Raw genomic sequence first — 21,371 nt, 5'->3', positions numbered from 1 at the left:
CAGTCACAGAGGGTGCGACGCTGGGTGCAAACCCTGTGCTCAGGAAGAGCTCCTGCCCAGCAACGGGGGGCCCATGGCAACAGCAAACAGGACACGCGCGTGCTGGTCAAGCTGTTTTCCTCTGCAGCCAAGGCTGAGTCAAGACCAGGATTCTGCGAATGGCCACCAGTGGGCCCAATCTGGCCGGCCGCCTGTTTTGGTAAATGACGTTTTACTGGAACACAACTATGCCTGTTCATCTCTGTACTGCCTTGGCCACTTCTGCGTGGTGATGGCATATCTGAGCAGTCACAACACAGACGATCCAGCCCACAAAAACGAAAATATTTACTATCTCCAGCCGTTTACAGAAAGAGCTCTCTGCCCTGCTCCAGGCCTCCAAGAGCTCCGAAGGCAGGGCCGCGTGAATCCTTCTGCACATCAGAGCCTCCTCTCCATGTGGGAGGTGAAAATAGCCACCAAGGGGGGAGGGGCCGGCGCTAAAGGGGAGGGAACATCAAGGAAAACGGAGGACCATTTCCCCAGGAGGTGGCCCTTCTGTTGAGTTAGTAAGGGCTGGTAGGGGACCTGCTGGGTGAAGAAATATGGGAAGGGACTTCTCTGGTGGTCCAGTGGCTAAGACTCCGGGCTTTTAGTGCAGAGTTCCTGAGTTCGATCCCTGGTCGGGGAACTGGATCTCACATGCCTCAATTAGGTGTTTGCACGCTGCAACTAGGACGCGGCACAGCCAAATATTAATAAGCAAGTAAGTAAATATTTAAAAAAGAAATAGGGGAAGGGCACTCCAGGCAGAGGGTTGGCCAGGCAAGGACGTGTGGGCGCTGCAATGCTGAGCTGGGGGATGGGGGCACGCGGGGGGCACAGAGGCACCACACAGTCGGGCACTGAAGGCCGTGGGGGCAAGCCTTGCAGTGGTGGGTCCCCCTCTCCAGCCATCTCCAGCCACAGTGAAGGTGACACACACAGAATTCAGGCTGCCATTCCCTGCCTCGTGGAATTTAGCATCTTGTGGGGGAATGTGACAGGCAAATGCCAGGCAGAACTGCGGAGTGCCTGGGAGGGGCACAAGAGCATCTGAGCAAGTTCTGAGGAAGGGGAGAGGTCAGGGTCCATCTGGGGACAGGATGAAAGGGTCCTAGAGGACAGATGGAATTTGAGAAAGTCCCTAGGGGCTTAGAGGTTGGGGGTGGTGCTCCTGAACAAGGGTAGGAGGTCATGAAACCCAAGACCAGCTGCCGCCCACTTGGCGGACGGAAAATTGAAACACCCAGCTAATGGGCCTTAATCTGGTAGGCAGATTAATTTCTATCTGAGCTGGAGGATGCAAGGCTAGGAGCCAACATGGACCTCGGATGTCCAGAGGAGGGGCTCCAAGCTCAGTCAAGGGCTCAGGGCCGGTTTCCCAGAGAAGGGGAGGCAGACTAATTGCAGGAGGAGGGAATTAACCACAGGGAGTCATTGAAGTCCATTGAGACAAGGGTCACCCAAAGTCCAAGGTGAAACCCCTATAATCTGCCCTCCCCTTCCTCCGTGGTCATCCGGGCCCCTCACTCAGTCCGCAGGGCCCCCTGAGTCCACTGCTGGTCAGACTCACCAGTCACACTCCTCCTGACCTAGGGCTTGGCCATGGCGGTCCTCACGGCCTCCAGATCTCTGCTCACCTGTCTGCTCTCAGTGTGGCCGCCCCATCACCTCTACCGGCGGCCCCCTCAAACCCTCTCCTCCCCTTGCTTCTCTCTCTCACAGCACTTCCCATCTTCCTACAAATCTTTGAATCCTTTACCTTTGTCTTTTATCAGAAGTCATGTATTATTACATTTCCCAAGCGATTGACTGAAGCAGCCCCAGCTTTCTGAACCCTGCCTGGTACAAGGAGGCATCCAGTCAATATCTGTTAGCAGAATTAATGAAAAAAGCAAGAGGAAGAGCAGCAACCAGCACTTTATTAAAAGGCCCTCCACCCAAATTCCTTCTTCCTGTGCTTGAATGCTGTGGCTGGATAATTCATGCTGACCTTTTTTTTTTTTTCCTCTCTTTGAACCGATGTGTATTTTCAAAGGCTAAGGGAATGCATATGCCTTGGCAAAGCTCACACTGAGAGCTTCTAGACAAAAAGCATTTCAGGAAAACACTCCCCCTGTGAGCCGCGTTGCTGACAGAGCAACCCGTGAGCCCCGAGGAGCCGCCTGGGGTTTTGGGGACTCTCTGGGGCCAGGCACCTGGGCCCCCCACTTTGATATCTGCCCCAGTGGCCAGATGTTCTCAGTCAGGCGGCTAAATGAATACAGAAACTTCACCAGCAGAAGGAGGCAGGGAAAGTGAGAAGGACGGTCTGGAGTTGTCCCTAGGCCCTTGATCGGGGCTCCAGGGAGCACGAGGGGGACAGACACAGCCCCACAGCCGAGCGAGCGTCTGGCCATGCTGCATGAGACAGACCCTGAGCACAATGTGACGGTCCCTTCGGCGCCCCCGCCCGGGTGAGGGGACAGAAACGCTGCCTTAAGATGCGGTGCTGGGCTGGGGGATGAATCGGGAGGTTGGGAGACATATATACATTACTAGGTGCAAAGTAGATACCTGAGAGCCTATTGCACAGCTCCGGCAACTCAGAGCTCTACGGGGACCGGAAGGGGAAGGATGTGCGCATGCGCATAGCTGATTCCCTTTCTGCCCAGCGGAGACTAACAGAGCCCTGTAAAGCCACTACACTTGAACAAAAACTAATTAAAAAGATTGGCTCTGTTTAAGAGTCAAATTCTTAGAAATGAAGTGAAAGGGGTGACTCTTGCTGTGCTGATTTAAAATTGTTTTTTATTCAGTATATACATATATACACAAACATAGTGTATGCATATTGTATGATATGTACACACACACATGCACATATGTAGCATGTACATGGTATGACATGTATACAAATACATATAGACGCATATAGTGTTCATATAGAGTATGACATGTATACACATATGCATACACGATTGGCATGTATGCACATATGTATATGTGGATACATGCATTTAATAAGCACCAAGCACTGTTCTTTGACTGTTATATATATTCGATCATTTAATAATCCTGAGGAGTAGGTACTACCACCCCATTTACAGAGGCTGGACGCGAGGCACAGAAGTCGCCTATCTTGCCTAAGGTCACCCAGCTGGGTGCAGGTGAACCTGGAAGGTGACCTCCCTTCCCCTCTTAGCAGCCTGCTCGAAAAGCCAGGTTCTCAGCCGTGTACTTGTGCTCTGCCAATGATGTCCCAGGGCCGCCAGGGTGTCCATGAGGGCAAAACCATTTTCACGGCAAGACATCACTCGCTTTTTCATTCTCACTCTCTCAGGAACTGACTTTTGCCTCTGTTTCCCAGAGACAGGCAGCATGGGATTCCAGCTCAGACCGAGGCGATGGCAGACTGAGAACCCAGCTGCTTTCCTTTGAGCCAGACATGGAGATTAGGAAGCCAACACTACTTCTCTCTAAATTTCTGTTTCCTTTGGGAAAGTAGCTGTTTTTCATTATACTTATATTATCAGGCAATAGACCTATTATCGATAATTTTAAATAAATCGATAAATATGTAAAGAATGTCTCCTTAAGAGACAGAAGACACAGAAGCTATTTGAAACCATCAGTAACATTTAAGACCCTGTAAAGAGGCCTTCAAAACCAACGGTTTAAGAACAGCTGCTATACTACCAACTGCCCCTCGGGGTTTTTGAAGAGTGCATCTTGGCATTTCCTGCCTAGCTCAGGACTGGCTACGTTGCAGGACGCAAAGAATCCCAGGCCCCTATTTACGGAACATCAGAAGACCCCTCCCCCTCAGCCCAGCTGCTGTGATAGCCAACATGCCTCTTCCTATGTGTAGGAGTGTGTGACAGAGAGTCTATTTGTGTGTGTGCATGGGGGGAGGGACACTGGACCCAGTTGAGAGCAGCAGACCCACTTGCCCTCACAAGATCTTACTATTGCCGCCTCCAGCCTTTGCACAGTCCCGCTCCCAGTTCCAGCAGGAATTGTCTCCCAGCTCCCGTCCCCTGGTCTGCCTTCCTTTGTTTCATGACAAAGTCACAACTGGTAATACGTGACAGGAACCCTGAAGACATTCTCAGGACCTCTCTCCTGGGAACTTAGCCCAGGGACACAGTCCAAACGAAATGAAATGCTAAAGGCACAAAGATGTTCAGTGTGGGGCTGTTTACAATGATGATGATGACGACATACAGTGACATACATTATACAGAAATATGCCACCATGGAGATGACTGAGTCACAGGCCATCACACAACGATACGGGATGACAGCGGTTCAGGACAGGTCCAGAAACACTCACCGAGTAACCCCTCCTTGACCCGGATACTGGGGGCTCAATGGGGAAGGAGATGGCCCCTGCCCTCAAGGAGGTTTCAGTTAAGTGACTGTCTACCTGCTGAGGTTTCAAAGTACAGGGAACAAATTGCAAACATCGAAGCACTCCCCCACCCCAGAGGCCTTCCCTTCAGCCCTTCTCTTCTTCTGATGGCCGATATTTTTAGATATTTTTATATTTTTAAAATATAAATATTTTATATTTTTAGTGCCTGTGACAAAGTGTTTATGTGAAGGCTGCTGAGCCACAAGGCGATGTGCCTCTTCCCTGCAGAGTGCATGGGACATTTTGGCCAAGTGCATTTCACACAGGCTGGCTCTGGGTCCCTCCCATGTCTTTCTTCCTCTTTCTCATGATCCAAATCTGAAAGGGTTGTGGTATCCTGGCAGGGTGTGCTTGCTTAATTTAGGCTGAGCATGTAGAGCTATAAATAGCAGGTGTGCTGAAGGCAGGCAGGCCGAGCTTTGAGCAGCAGAGAAGGTGGACAGTTCCAACATTAAAGAGCCAGAGCCTCTAGACATGGGATTCCCTCATTTCCAGTTCTCCGAAAGTTGGAGGCGGAGCAAGTGTGGCAAGCTGAGTGATGCCCCAGGGGGTGTCCAAGGAGAGAGAAATGATCCCCAGGGGGGTGCAGGCTCGTGTCCAGCTCAGCAGAGAGGTCAGTGAGCTGGACATCGTGTTGATCAAACCAACAGCCAGGGCTGACTCTGTGTGGCTGAGACAAGTGGACAAACCATGCCCGCTTTCAGCAGCTCATGCTTGACCTGGAGATGCGGAGATGCAGAGCTGCACCTGGCCCAGTGGGCTTCTCAAGAAGTCCCCACGAAGGATGAATCACACATTCCTGTTCCTCATGGAGCTCCTGGGCCAGCAGGGCAAACACACACACACACAGGCCAGGTAAGCAGTGGAGTCAGCAGGATGAAAGTCAGACACACACATATACACGGGCACACACACACGGGGTGTTTTGGGGAATGTACAGGACGCAGGGAGGAAAGATTCCCAGGAGAAGCGGTGTTTGAATTGAGTTTTGAAGGAAGGATGATTGAAACAGGAAGATAAAAGAAGGGTATTCTAGGTGGAGGGCAGAGCAGATAAACATCACGTATTCTAAGTTCTGGAGACAGCAAAGCTGTTCCACTTAGTATGAAAGCTGTTTAGGGCAATGAGAACATAGGAAGCATCTGTATCTCTATCTGTATCTCTCGCCATGGTACTGTGTACCGTGCTCAGTCGCGTCCCACTCTTTATGACCCCAGAGACTGTAGCCCTTCAGTCTCCACCGTCCTTGGGGTTTTCCAGGCACGAATACTGGAGTGGGTTGCCATTCCATTCTCCAGGGGATCTTCCCAACCTAGGGACTGAACCTGCATCTCTTGCATCTCCTGCATTGGCAGGCAGATTCTTTATCTGTGTAGTTGTAAATGCCTGACAATTAGCTCTTTTGATTGCAATGTAAGTGCCTGACATTAAGCTTTTAATTGTTTAGACATCTATGTCGTAAACACACTGCCACAGATACACACCTAGAGTCACCTGGCCCCACCCATCAAGTTCCTCTTTCTAGAAAGTCTGGGTGATCTAGATAACCGACCTTTCTGAGTGCCCTTGCTTTTCCCTACCCACGCTTGCTTTAATTCCCTCTCTTTTGTTTCAGATTTGCCAAAGAAGAGCAATCTTGCAAAACACTAGCCCTTCCCCCCACCAACCCTGGCCCCAGTAAAAGCAGAACCCCAGGTCTATGCATGCCCCCCACCTCCCTGTGTGGCCCTGGGCATGCCATTTACCTCCAGAACTCGTGAGCCAACAACCTTGTTTGTTTTTGTTTTTCCCTAAGTTCCCTGATGGTCATTGCTGACGTGCATCTTGTAATCATAATTAGAACTACAAGGGCCAGAGAGTGGTGATAAGGCTGAGGATCTTGGCAGAGCACCAGCTCATGGTGGCCTTGTCTGTGGTGGAATTTGGACTTGGTCCCTAGGCCATAAGGGAAATGGTCAGTGAAAGAAGGAAAGGCACAACTCGATGCCCTTCAGGAGCAAAGGTTATTGGTAAACACCCAAATGCTTATCAGTGGGGTCTGAATAGAATAGAAATTGTTTTTTGGAGAATAACTCAGTCTGGGGGCTTGGCTTCTAAAAGACATTATTTTGCAGACAAAGCTATGGTTTTTCCAAGAGTCATGTATGGATGTGAGAGTTGGACTATAAAGAAGGCTGAATGTGGAAGAGTTGATGCTTTTGAACTGTGGTGTTGGAAAAGACTCTTGAGTCCCTTGAACTGCAGGGAGATCCAACCAGTCAATCCTAAAGGAAATCAGTCCTGAATATTCATTGGAAGGACTGATGCTGAAGCTGAAACTCCAATACTTTGGCCACTCGATGTGAAGAACAGACTCACTGGAAAAGACTCTAAAGCTAGGAAAGATTGAAGGCAGAAGGAGAAGGGGGATGGTAGAGGATGAGATGGTTGGATGGCATCACCGACTCGACGGATATGAGTTTGCGCAAGCTCTGGGAGACGGTGAAGGACAAGGAAGCCTGGCGTGCTGCAGTCCATGGGGTCGCAAAGAGTCGGACACGACTGAGCAACTGAACAATAACAACAAACGCCGCGCTTTGGATGTGGATGCCCTCCTCCTGTGACTAGTGTTGTTAAGGCCTCTGGGCCTGACTGCAGCAGCTACCCTGGGGGTCCGTGCTGTAACCAGACACCTTCCCCTGCTACCCTCACGGCTCACCCACATCTCAGCAGCACAGCTATAATGTAATAACACTCATAACAGGGCTGTAACTTATCCGGCATTGCCTGCGGGCCAGGCACCACGCCCAGCTTTCTGCGTCATCGTCTCATTTAATTCTCACAACCCCTTGTAGGTGGCTACTGTGACCACCCCATTTCTTACAGATCAGGGATCTGAACCGCAGAAAAGCAAGATGCCTGCCCAAAAGCTGGAGAGGGACAGACGTGGGTGCTGCCAGGCAGGTCCCACTCCAGGCCTTGAACCTGCCACAGCCTGCCTGTCGCCGTGCAGGTCCATCTCCCCTGGTGGGTGGGACTGGCCCCATTAATCAAGAGAACAAAGCTCAGCAGGTTAAGGACTCACAGCTGGCAATCAGAGAGCCATCCTGAAGCTTTTTCTTGGAATCCAGGGCCCCTGCTTCCTCCCTTCCAGCCTGACTGTCCACAGGGGCTGGATGTTTGAACATCCAGGGAGGAGAGCACTCCCTACAGCTGTCAGGAGCTTGGCCTTTTCTAGAAGATGGTAATGATGTGAGGTGTGGCTGCTGACGACTGTGAAGAACCTACACTCTGAAGTCCAGGAGGTCCGTGGATCCCTGGTCCATTTTAGAAATGAGGCAATAGGTGCAGAGAGGGGCTGGATCTGAGGGCTGAGGGGCAATCAGAGTCCTAGGAAAATATATCCAGGGTCACAGGGAGGGAGAAAGCCCAGGCAGACCTCGCAGTCAGAAGCCAGACGGTATTTCTGCTTTGCAAATAGGGTCACCTGTACCATTTTTCCAGGTTCCACATATACGTGTTAATATACGACAGAGGGAACAAACGTGTGGACACCACGGGGAGAAAGTGGGCCGGGATGAACTGGAAGATGTGGACTGACATGTGCACACTGCGCACACGCATGTTCAGTTGCTTTAGTCGTGTCCGACTCTGCGACCCCATGGACTGTAGCCCGCCGGGCTCCTCTGTCCAGGGGATTCTCTAGACAAGAATACTGGAGTGGGTTGCCATTTCCTCCTCCAGGGGATCTTCCTGACCCAGGGATCGAACCTGGGTGTCCTGCACTGCAGATGGATCCTTTACCACTGAGCCACCAGGGAAGCCCCATATATATACTACTAAGCATAAAACCAGCTTCCCAGGGGGCGTTAGTGGTAAAGAACCCACCTGCCAGTACCGGAGATGTGAGAGACAATGGGTTTATCTGCGAATAAAATAGGTAACCCAGAACCTGTTGTAGAGCACAGGAAACTCTATTCAGTGCTTTGTGGTGACCTAAACGGGAAGGAAATCCAGAAAAGAAGGGGACACGTGTACGTAAGTGGCTGACTCACTCTGCCGCTCAGCAGAAACTAACAGAGCTCTGCAAAGCCACTAGACTCCAGTCAAAATTCATTCAAAGAGAAGCCGGACAGTAAATGAGCGGCAGGACAGCAGAGCCCGCTTTTGAGCTTGTCATCATCACAGGCCCAGTACCAGGCACATAACGGACAGGGTTAAAGCCTGTCAGATGGGTGTGTGAACCAGTGAGCCATCATGACCATCCAGGAGAGGGTACAGAGGCTGAGAGTGGGTTCATGCCCTGAGACGCTGTCGACCGTGTGGTCCACTGTTGCACTTAATCAAAGCGTTTCAACGTGCTGGTAAGAATTCTCTGTATGACCTAGACAGGGGGGATGAGGTGGGAGGCATGAGGGGGGCTCCAGAGGGAGGGGATGTGTGCATACCTGTGGCTGATTCATGCTGATGTGCGACAGAAACCAACACAATATTGTGAAGCAATTGTTTGCCAATTAAAAATAAATACATTTTAAAAAAAGAACTCTCTATAAGGATCAAGTATGTAATACCCCATTCTATGGATGTCCTTTAGCCACTCGCCAATGCTGGACCCTTGGGATGTCTCCATAATGTTGCTATAAAAGAGTTAGGCAGCAAGGATCGAGGGGACCCAGTGGAGCAGGGGCCGGAGCCCTGGAGGCAGACGAGGTACCCCGAAAGCCCAACTCCTCCACTTGTTAGCTGGGCATCTGTGAGCAACTTACTTAACCACCCTGTGCCTTGGTTCCATCATCAGTAGAATAGGGAGATGGTCGGCAGCCAGCTTTCAGAGTGGCTGTGGCGGTAAAGTTGTCAATATTCGGGGCTGTCAGGTGAGCCTGTGAGTCCTGGTCAGCCCTCTGTGAGTGCTCACACTCACCCCACCAGCGCTTACACCCCTAAGTCCAGGCAATTCCACAGAACATCGTCCTGGAAGGGGGATCACACGGTCAGCCTGCAGAACTCTAAGGAAAGCACCTGTGAAAATCCCAACAGCATTAACTAAGAAAAAAAAGTCTTTAGCCCAAGAACAAAGGCTCAAGGGGCCCAGAAGACGAGGCTGCCCAACTGTACAGTAAGTTCCCTACATATGAACAAGTTCCATTTTAAGAGCATGTTTGTAAAGTAATTAGCCTCCAATTAAAATAAATTAATTAATTAAAAAATAAAAACACATATTTCAAGATTAAAATAATAATAAAAAAAAGAGCACGTTTGTAAGTCGAAAGTCCAACCAAGTTAGCTTAGGCACCCAAATAACGCAATCTGCTATCTAGTGCTGCACTGTAACAGGCTTATAGAACTTTTCACACAAATAAGACATAAAAACAAATGCAAGAAATAAAATGTATATGTTTTTTAAATCTTACAATACGACACCTTGAAAGCTACAGTACAGCTACATTGCCACAGCTTCTGCGCTTGCTTCTGGGCATCCTGAGCTTGAGATAAAACTGCTGTTCTCTATACAGCACCGCACAGTGAGGTACACAAAAGACCAAGATGCACCTCGGTGACAAGTGACAATGCGGTCAGACACGTGGACTCATTTTCATGATTTACTGGCTTGCATTCACATGTCTGCATCTCTGAAAGTTCCCAACTTGAAGGTTCCTATGTGGGGGCCTTACTGCATGGACACCAGAATTCCTGCTGCAGGCCTTTCTGCCAAGTGTTCATCCAGCCTCCTGCAGGAAACAAACCCTCGGGCCCTTTCACCTCCCCCACTGGAGGCCTGGGCCAGGCCAAGGAAGCCTAAGGACCAGGGGCCCTCAGAGGGTCCCCATTAATCTAGGGCTTGTCTTTTAAATTCCTAACCTTGTATTCTTTTCTTAAAGAGAACTCCTAAATTCTATTAGCTTCCAGCCTCACAGAACTCAGAACTGCATGTCTACATATCACTGATTTGTTCATCTTTCTTCCATTAAATTATTATTTTTTTTAAAAAGCTTTTATTTTATATTGGAGTATAGCTGACTAACGGCGCTTCCCTGGTGGCTCAGGGGTAAAGAATCTGCCCGCCAATGTAGGAGACATAGATTCGATCCCTGGGTCAGGAAGATGCCCTGAAGAAGGAAATGTTAACCCACTCCAGTTATTCTTGCGAGGGAAATCCCATGGACAGAGGGGCCTGGTGGGCTACAATCCACGGTGTCGCAGAAGAGTCAGATACGACTTAGCGGCTAAACAAAAAGCAGCAGCTGATTAACAATGCTGTGATAATTTCAAGTGGACAGCAGAGGGACTCGGCCATACACATACAGGTATCCATTCTGCCCCAAACTCCCCGCCCATCCAGGCTGCCACCTGACATTGAGCACAGTTCCCTGTGCCTGCAGTGGGGACCCACTAAATCACTAACATGTTGAAGATACAGCCCTTGTCTTATTCCGTTATCCCTCCAGTGTTTGGCCCAGCGCCAGGCACCCAGGTGTGCTCGCTGAATGAATGAGCAAATGAGGGAGTGAGAAGGAAAAACATTCAGTGAACGGAAATTTGTTCATTTCACTCTTTCCACTTGGGTTCCCTCCTCACACTTGCTCAGGACAAGCTAATCCTTTTCCACCTGACAGCATCTCAGACACTCAAAGAGGGCTCCTGCCTTCCTGGGACACAGCCCTGGCTTCTATAATGAGTGCCCTTTTCTTAGAGGTTATCAGCAACAGAAATTCCACCAGCCTTTCCTGCTGTCCGCTTCCATCCCCCTAACGACTGCTAGGCTATGCTCTTATCTAGCAGAGTGTCTTGGCCTGCAGTTTGTCTGCGGGCCAGCTGATGACATATATTTTGGGAGAGGAAATGCTTGGGTTCTGAGGGGGGAGAATGCACACATGTGACTCTTCAGGCCTGAAAGGACTCATGGCCGGACATGGGCCTGGCTCTGGGGGTGGGGGGAGGCCACAGCCCCTGGCGGAGAGCAACTGAGCCCCCTCGCCTGTCCTTGGGTCAGCAGTCCTGGCTCACCGCCCCCCTTCGCTGTTCTTCTCTCTGCAGTGGGACTCAGTTCCTTAAACATCTCAGAGTCACCTTCCTGGCCCACCATGTCTACACTGTGATCCTCCCAGGGCTCTCTCTGCCTGCCCCCAGCCCTGCCACTCACAGATCTATTTCTTCCTGCTCAAGGCCAATCTCCTGCCTTCCCCACCGTTTGCCAGCACATGAACTCTCTGGGTCTCTGCCTGACTAGAACAGGGCCTGGTGCATCAAGAGATCTGAGAGCTCTCTGACTCAGTTCTGATTTGGTTGAAGCACAAATAAAACTAGCATGGATCCACTGCACATTCTGCATATATTCTGCTGAGAGCTGGAAACACAAATATATCTACATTAAGGCCTCTGTGCTTAAGTAGCTTCCCCCCCAGAAAACCCCAGTACGAGAGGAAATGCCCACTCCCCAGAGAGGCCCAGTTTCGTAATCACACCTTCAACCAGATCAAGGTCTCTGCAGGCCTAGGACAGCAGCCACACACCACCCCCCAGGAAGCACACAGGCACACAGGAAGCACACAGGCGCAGCAATCACACACGGACGCACATTTCCACCACGTGCATTGCCGCACATCCTGTTACATGTGACATGGCTCTATCAGCGATGTAGTCATAAGCACAGCTCCTGGGGTGTGAAGCAAAGGAGACAGTGTCCACCAGCGTGGTTTGGCATTCTTGCTGCTGCAAGGGCCTGAGGCTCCCCGATCCACAGGGACAAATGCTCCCCTCACCTTCTGCTCTTTTTCTTCTTTCTGAGACTGTTCTGTCTCCCAGGGCCATCTGATCAAATGTCAGCCTGCAGACAGGCACTCTCTGCAAGCATGCCACATTTGCTGGCTGCATCACTTTGCACAAGTTAAGGAATTCTTCAGAATCTTGCTTCCTCCTCTGAACTTGGGCCACTGGGATTTTGTGAGCAGTCATGGCCAGAAAGGGGTCTGGACAGGATCTGATCCATAGTTTAGTAAATATGGTGGGCGGTGCTGCTGACAGCAGGGGTGGGGTGACTCCAACATTTAGATGTGTGTGAAGAATATTCTAGCATCATCAGTGTGCACCTAAGGCGGTTTTAACATAGAAATAGGTTGAGTTAGAAATGGGCTTCTCAGGTGGCGCAGCAGTAAAGAATCCATCTGCCAAAGCAGGACACACGGGTTCGATCCCTGGGTTGAGAAGATCCCCTGCAGGAGGAAATGGCAACCCACTCCAGTATTCTTACCTGGAAAATCCCATGGACAGAGAAGTCTGGCAGGCTGCAGTCCATAGGGTCACAGAGTCGGACGCGACAGAGTGACTGAGCACACACCCACACGTGTGAGTTAGAAATAATCTAGATGGTGTGTATACGTACACATAGAAACAGGTATATGTGATGTGGGTGGATGTATATGTGAAGATGTATGCATGTGTCTAAAAAGATGGATGTGTGTACAGCCATGCGCACACACACACACCACACACATTTCACATTGCCCAGCTCCATCTGCCCAGAGGGCCTGGAGGCAATGCTACCCCAGTAGTAGAGGACATGCCTTGTGACCAGATGGCACTCCTAAATAACATCCTGCACGGAAAGGTGCCAGGATTCCCTGAAAAATGCTAACTCTGAGGCTGGGCAGAGGAAGCACAAAATGAGGCTAGAATATTGTGTTGCACCAACAAGTAAGAGAGTGCTCAAAAACCAACAGGGAGATGTTAAAAAGCTGCAGCAGTCATCCCTCACTGGATACATCTGGGACAACTTTAAAATATCAAAAGAACTAATGATAACAAAGGTTTAAAATTTATTAAGTACAGTTAAAATCTGCCAGTTCACAGCCCACATAAAGAAGGAAAGGAAGGAGGAATGTTCTTTTCTATGGTGGAAAACCAACTAACCAATGAAAAAGAAACAGTGAAATGAGAAAAATTGCTCTTTGGTAACCATGCTGATAATAAACTGATGCAGGCAAGAACCATCAATAGATGCTCGTGTGGCAGATTAAGGAGTAAAAGGATATTTACAGAGTCTTAGAGACGCTCCCCATATTAAGGAGTAAAAGGATATTTACAGAGTCTTAGAGACGCTCCCCATAAGATACTTGATAATTCAAAAATGAAATGATAACTTCACATGGAGACACCTCACAGAACCCACCCCAACCAGGTGACAAAGTGACATCACCAGCTCTGAGACAGACCAGCATCATCCTGCTAACAGGGGGCCCTGAGGACCCGGCGTCAGTTCTGTGAGATTCTTGGCAAGAGCACATGGTCTCAATCGAATCACAAGGACACATCAGACAAACACAAACTGAGGGGTATTCTGGAAAATAATTGGCTTGAACGTGTCAAAAAAGGTCAGTGTTGTGAAATACAAATCAATGTTAGCAGCAAATCAATACTAAGCTTCTGACTCAGCTGTGATTTAATAATGCTGTGTAATAATGCTGTGTAATAATGCTGTGTAATAATGCTGTGATTTCAGAAATATATAAAATGCTAACACTTGAGAAACCTGGGTAAAGGGTATCCATGATTTTCTGACTATTCTTGCAGCTTACCTGTAAATTTGCAATAATACAAAAATAAACTAACTGGAAAAAAAAAAGTTTTTAATTGAAAAGAATGCTCTGGGTTTAACTTTATTTAATTTTCATTCATTAAAATTTAAATAGTCACAGATGGAGTGGATATATGTGGACAGCTCAACTCTAGACCAGGGGCCGACACATTTTTTTTTTTTTTTTTTTGTCTTAAGGACCTGTCTGTAAGTATTTCAACCTTTGGGGCCACACTTTCTCTGTCGCAATGGTTGCAGTGGTGTGACATACCACAGATGGCCCTGATGGATGAGCATGGCTGAGTGCCAATAAAACTTTATTTGTAAAACATGGCCAGGAGGGACTTGTCCTGTGGGTCACAGGGTCTGCTGGCTGAGCATTCACGCCAGGACACAACAGACCGTCACTGCACCAGACTGTCACTGCAGCACTTCTTTGGGATGACAGGCACTTGTCCTAGAAGGATTTCCCAGTTTTCAAGAGAGCACAATGACCTCCAAAAAAGAGAGGTTGCTTGATACCCTAAGAGGCGCACGTTTCTCCTTGAGGGAGAAAGCCCTCCCTTTTTATGGAATACCCAAGTTGCAAAGAGATCAAGAAACAGGGGAAATCTCCCCCACCTCCACCGTCTCCCCACAACCTGACGTAAGCCACAGTGGAAACAGGAAAGAGTTCCTCACTGACATTAGTCAGTCATTACCTCGCTGGACTGAGGGAGTGTCCATCTCTGCTCTTCAGACGACCGTCCCGGACACAAAGCTCAGACTGTCTGCTCACCACAGCCCCTGGAGATGCTAATCACTTCCACTGGCATTTCCACATCAGAAAGGTTGAATTTGAAAACAGTACCAGCTGGAAGTGAAGAGGAGAAAAGTTTGTCAGCTTTGACATTTCACTCACTGCCTTTTGAAGATGACTCAACATAATTAAAAGGCATTCACCCACTTCCCCATTCACCCAGCCAATGATTTATACATCAAATATTTTGTAAATAAACCCCTATTCTGTTCCATGCTCAGACTCAAGTGCCAGAGACAGAAAGGTGAGTAAAGTATAGTTCATTCCCCTCAGGAGCTCAGCTTGGTGGAGGAAACAAATAAACAATCCAGGGCAGTATGATATGAGGGTGTGGATGATATCTGGGGAAGAAATAGCAAACTCAGTCTGAAAGACAAATCTGAAGAGGAGATGGTATTTTTAGCTGCTCCTTGATCAGGGTACAAGCAAGATGCTGTCTGGCAAAAGAAAAGCCTCAGGGGAAATGTCTTTCAGGACAGAGATAAAGAAATAGGTAAGAAGTGAAGGTGAAAATTGTGAAATCAAAGGTAGGATAAACCAGCCTGAGGCTGGACAGGAAAGGGCTTTGGAAGACCTCGTCTGACAACGGGAACAGAGACCCTCAGTTGAGTTCTTTCTCAGTTGAGTTGCAGTGTCAAGTACTGCAACATGCAGACCATGGGTGTTCTTAGCTGATACTCTCTTGAAATCCAAGGTGCCCAGATTGATTATTCCCATAACACCGGTGGGCAGCTGAAGCTTGGAGAGCTGACATGAGTAATGCTGCCCAGCATGACAAAAGCAGTAAGTGGCAGAGAAGAGACTGACAGGACACACCCATCCTGTCTGGTTCCAAACCCTTCTCAGCTCCTGGGAGAGAGGATTTCGGTGAGAGTCCCCTGTTACTCACATCACCTTGCGGCATACCCTCTGTGGCGGGCCGCTACCTCTCCCACCACAGAGTGAAAACCATTTCTCCACCCTCGGAGTCTGAACTTGGCCACGTGGCTTGCTTCTGAGCAATAAGCCAATGAAAACACTCCACACAAAGAAAGCCTTAAGAATGCTTAGGCAGAGGACTTCCTCTGGCTTGCTGCTGGGAACCATTCTGCAGTCACAAGAGCACACCTGAGCTAGCCCCTGGAGGATGAAACCAGCCAACACAGGGAGAAGCTCCAGCCCTCCCAGCTGAGCCCCCAGCCTTGCAGGTGAGACTATCACGGCAGCTGAGCACCAGCCAAGTCGCCCAGTCCAAAAGAAACACCCAGTCTACTTACCCACAGCATCAGGAAAAATAATAAATGTTTATTGTTGAAGGTGCTAAGGTTTGGGACTGTTTGTTACACAGAGAGAGCTAGCTGATAGAACCACCAAGTTATCGTCACACTGCTGGCAATGAGACCACATGATTTTTATGTCAGAAGGAAAAGTCAGTCTGTGCTGTCTGGAGTCAGCTTCCTCAAGAGACAATGAGGGCCAGGTATAAGGCTGGGCTGTGGGCGAGACGCGGAGGAGGAGATTCAAGAACTATTTTACACATAAAATCAACAGGATTCAGTGACCAACTCACTCAGATTTGTCTACAGGCATCTGGTTTTGATGATAAACAGACTCTGTTTGGAGGTCCTGATGTAGGCAGGATGTTTATACAGAAGAAACACAAAGTGGCCAGAGCAGCTAGGGGAAGTTCCGGGAATGAAACTTTTTTTTCAGCCGCAGTTTTCTGGAGGAATGAAGGCGGAGGCTCACTGTTCCCAGCCTCCAAATGGTGTCCGCCGCCTCCTCCAACGCCAGAGGGGTCCTTGTACACTGCCGCTCACGCCTTCCTCCCTCCCATTGCTGACTCACAGCATCCCCACCCACGCCCTCCTCACCCTTCGGGGTCGGCGTCAGCACACTTCCCAGGGCCATCTCCGCTGACATGACACATTCCCAGCATTCTCTGCGCCCCTGCACGCCTCGGCCACAGCCCCGTAATTCCACGAGGCGCGCGTGAGGCGGCGGTCCTACACGCCCCTCTACAGGCCACCGCCCAGCTTCCCCGCCGGGGAAGGGCGATTACTATCTCCTGAGTCAGAGAGTGAGCAACGCAACTCACGGACTGCACTTCCAAGATGTCTGCTTTGACACCCTCCCGTCCTTCCCCCCAGAATGGGTTAGGGAACCTCACAGGGACTCCATGGTTCCCTCTGCTGATCTCCCCTGGTTTATTCTTTCGTTTAACAAGAATTTACCAAGCACAAGCCACCACCTCCATTCTATCGCCCATTGTTCTCATGAGACCGAACCCCTTAGGGGTGGTGGAAAGGACAGAATTTTACTGACTTTACCTATCACTAGATTTCCCCAGCCCCACCGGACACTGTATGGGTAAAAGAGGCACTCGGCGAGGGGGCACTCAGTAATGAATGAGTGAGTGAGTGCGCTCATTATCCACAACAGGCAAGACATGGAGGCAACCTAAGCGTCCATCACAAGTGAAGGGACAGAGAAGATGTGAGATATAGATATATAGATATAACAATACTGTTATATATACATATACAATTATGTTATATATAAAATATAATAAATATATATTTATATAATATATACTCTCTATATATTATATAAAATATAACAATACATAATATATAAAATATATTATATATTAATATATAATATACAATAATGTATTAATATTATATATAATATATATTAATATATATAACAGAATACTACTCAGCCCTAAAGATGTGAGATATATAGATAGATAGATAGATATATCTATCTAAATATAACAGAATACTACTCAACCCTAAAGAAAAGAATGAAATAAAGCCATTTGCAGCAATATGGATGGACCTAGAGATTCTCATACTAAGTGAAAGTAAGTCAGAGATAAATATCACATGATATTAGTTATATGTGGAATCTTAAAAAAATGAACTTATTTACAAAAGAGAAATAGACTCACAAACAGAAAACAAACTTATGTTTATGAAAGGGGAAAGGGGGGGACAGATAAATCAGGAGTTTGAGATTAAAATATACACACTTCTGTATATAAAATAGATAACCAACAAGGAGCTACTCTATAGCACAGGGAATGATACACAATATCTTGGCAATTGCATTGGATTTCCAACCCCAACTAGCAAGCTTGCAACCACAGGGCCTTTAAAAACAGGATCTGTGCCCCCAAGTGTCAACCACCTTCCAGAGCCTGGGTTTCTCAGCTGCTCTAACAGGACCCAAGGCACTGATCACACAGAGGAGGAGAGGACCCCACTACCTTATCTGCTGGTCCCAGGAGAAGCAGCCTCATAAGCTACTTTGACTCTCCCTGATTTCTGTTTTTAACTGATCCTTGGTGGCTCAGCTGGTAAAGTATCTGCCTGCAATGCAGGAGACCTGGGTTTGATCACTGGGTCAGGAAGATCCCCTGGAGAAGGAAATGACAACCCACTCCAGTACTCTTGCCTGGAAAAGTCCATGGATGGAATTCCATGAATGGAGGAGCCTGGTGAGTCCATGGGGTCACAAAGAGTCGGACACTACTGAGTGACTTCACTCTTTAAAATCTCTTGTTTTGAATGATTTTATTTAGTATATTTTGGGCTTTGCTGAGTCTTCGTTGGTAGCAGGTTTTTCTCTAGTCATGGTGAACGGGGGCTGCTCTCGAGTTGCCGTGCACAAGCTTCCCACAGCAGTGTTTTCTCCTGTTGCAGAGCATGGGCTCTAGGGCTCGCAGGCTTTAACTGTTGTGGTACACGGGCTTCCTAGCTCTGTGGTATGTGGGATCTTCCTGGATCAGGGATTGAACCTGTGTCTCCTGCATTGGCAGGTGGATTCTTTACCACTGAGCCGCCAGGGAAGCCCTAAAAATCTCTTCTAAAATGCCACATCACAATGTTCTTCCCTATGCCCTCCTGCCCTGCATCCTCTTATATTCTCCCTACGTTCCCAAGGCTTCCACAATTGTTTCTAACTCAATTCTTAAAAATGGTGAAATGTGTTCATACACAGGGACTACATAGGAAGATAGATCAGATGTAATCTTCATTTTTTGAAAGGGCCCAGAAAAAGCTCATGTGACTCTCCAAGGTACAAATGAAGAAACTGAGGCCCCAGAGAGGTGGGCCCATGGATCACACGGCTGAGAACAGGGCCGTGGGAACATGGGTCAAAGGCTTCTGACTCCAGGCTCAGGGCCTGCCCCCTTATTTCTCTCCATCCAACTGGCAGTCACTAGCTACCAACCAGGTCCTTAATGGTAAACTGCTGGGCTTAAACCAGGAGACCTGAGGCAAGAAAAAGGCCCACAAATTCCAGCTGGTGCACAGATGGACAAATTCCAGTCAAACGAATCAGTGAGTTCTCAGTTCTCCTAATCTGGATTCTTAAATCATCCCTTCTTTGCCCCTGTTAGTGCATCTACCACCTGAAATTCCTTTCTTCTGTGCAATAGGATGCAATACATCTTATAAGAGATCGTGTTCTCCAATTGTATTTATTCTTAGGATAGAGCAGGGAACAGGATATGAACACCTGGAACATAGCAGTTTGCTTAATAAAGCATAGCCTTTCTCCTCCAAGTCAAAAAAAAAAAAAAAAAAAGATCATCTGAATAATTATTAACACTGGGCCTAGGTGAAAAAAAAAAATACTGCTGTGCTTTTAAATTATGGGAATCTTTTCTCAGAGGCCCATAGTCATATCATGTTCCAAAACAGTGTGGCTGGCTGCTAGGTATGCCAAGCAGAGGAGGCCAGCCACACAAAGTCTAGCTGTGTGAGTTTAGAAAAGCAGCCTTTCTCTGAGTCATAGTTTACTTACTAGTAAAATGGAAACTGTGCCTCCTTCCATGCTTTACAGGGCTGTACTGCAAAGCAGGAGAATAAGAAATGACATGAAGTTGCTTTAATAAAAATTATAAGGTAAAACTAGCAGTTGTGATAGTAGCAGGTACCAGTTTTAAATGTTTATGAAGATTCTGCCAAACTAAGCCCTTTGTACTCAAAAGTTCGGTGCCTCCTCATAATGCTCCTGTGATGTGCGCACTATTATTATCTGCAGTCGATGTGCAGATGAGTAAGTGGAGGCTTGCAGAGATGAAGTAACTTGCTCACGGTCAATGTAAAGAGTGGAGTCTGAATGATAAACTAATTCCTAGGTGGACTCCATTTAAGACCAGGACTAACACAGTTCCCTTCAGTCAGCGTTTACTAAGCTTCTTCTGCACTGTGAAAGCACCCTGCTCTGCCCTGATGGGGACGGCAGTACACTTGCTGGTTCTCCCACTATGGGGAAGAGGACTCGGGCAGACAGTAAGAGCCACCTCACTCTGTACCCAGTGAGAGAGGGCACGGGTTAAGTGGGTGGTTTCTTAATCTGAATTCCTGACCAGCATTCAATGATCATGGAGGACGAGATAAAGAACTGAGACTGGCTAGATCAGCTTGCAAAGGGAACAGATGACGCAGAAGAGCGAGGGTAAACTGTGAGATGCCCTAGAAAAGCCTGGTGTAAGTGCTAGAATGTCCAGAGCAGGACCGAAAGTGGGGTATGAAGGCAGAAATTCTGAGTGTGCAAACCAGAGATGACAGAGCTAATACCGAAAGTGAAAGGGAGCTGAGTTCAGCAGCTTGGCCCTCTGCAGGGTTTCACTGCACCTCCCTGCTCTTGGTGTGTGGGCTGATGAAGCCAGTCAGAACTCAGGCAAGAAGCAGGTATGTTCACCAGGCTGGGAAAGCTAGCATGCACCCTCCCTCTCTGAAAGGGTTCCACATGCTGGAGTCCTGAGAAGGAGTGAATTTCTGAATCCAGTGCCTGAATGCTGAGTTCTGGTTGCTCTGCCAAGGGAGATAATATCATAACAACAGCTACCATGGAATGCATCTGGACAACAAGGCCAGCACCACAGTCACATTCCACGTGTGTGATTTCATTCAACCTGCACAGCTAGCCTCTTGAGGGTGATAGTCCTATCCCCACTTCACGGATGTGGAAACTGAGGCTCTGAAAGAATTAGGTATCTGCCCACAGCCACACAGTTAGAAATCAGCAGAGATGTGATTCGAAGCCAGGGCCGTCTTGAGCCCCAGGCTTCCTCTTCACCGTCTAGCCTGGTGGGGCTCCAGAAGGGTGTCTTCCTACACCTCAAATCCCACAGGTCTGGGACGGGAGGGACATTATGGTCCCCTGGTCTGTCTGGTTGCCATGCTCCCTATGGTCATCCACGCCCCGCCCCCACAGTCACCTCCGCAACCAGACTGGAAATCTCCAAGTGGCTTTCACTTTCTAATTTCTCAGCATCTGAGTACAATCAGCTCTTGAACCCCAAAGAGTTACAGTCACCACTTCTTCTCACACCAGAGCAACGCAAACACTCCCTCATGGACTACCCAGGAGATGCTCAGGCCTCTGCAAACCTCAGCCCGCTGGTTCACCTAAAATGTGGGTCTGCCTAAATCTCTTTCTGCTCACAGGAAAAGACACCTTGATCATGGCTGGAAGAGGGCAGAGTGGTTGGGACCCACCAAGCAGGTGCCTTGATGTTTTCCTCTCTTTCTCCTTCTATTGATCACATGGCTGGGGAGATGCCCTTGGCTCCAAATGTGGGTCCCACTCTGGGGTCCCCCATG

The 21,371-nt window shown here is 48.4% G+C and overlaps 1 protein-coding gene across 4 annotated transcripts in view; it reads right to left on the bottom strand.

The window, feature by feature from the left end:
• Positions 1 to 21,371, bottom strand: part of ST3GAL1 (ST3 beta-galactoside alpha-2,3-sialyltransferase 1) — an 89,852-nt gene that overhangs the window by 57,375 nt on the left and 11,106 nt on the right. For 2 of the 4 annotated variants that reach the window (XM_061123146.1, XM_061123147.1), the window contains exon 2: positions 14,669 to 14,820. The gene's annotated coding sequence lies outside the window, so the exon portion shown is untranslated. Of the gene's footprint in view, positions 1 to 14,668; positions 14,821 to 15,582; positions 15,603 to 16,315; positions 16,462 to 21,371 lie in introns of those variants that run through there. The other 2 variants (XM_061123148.1, XM_061123150.1) reach the window with 2 other exon arrangements.

This window comes from Dama dama, chromosome 21 (assembly GCF_033118175.1).
Source record: "Dama dama isolate Ldn47 chromosome 21, ASM3311817v1, whole genome shotgun sequence".
NCBI lineage: Eukaryota > Metazoa > Chordata > Mammalia > Artiodactyla > Cervidae > Dama > Dama dama.
This window is presented reverse-complemented; position numbering and strand designations above follow the sequence as displayed.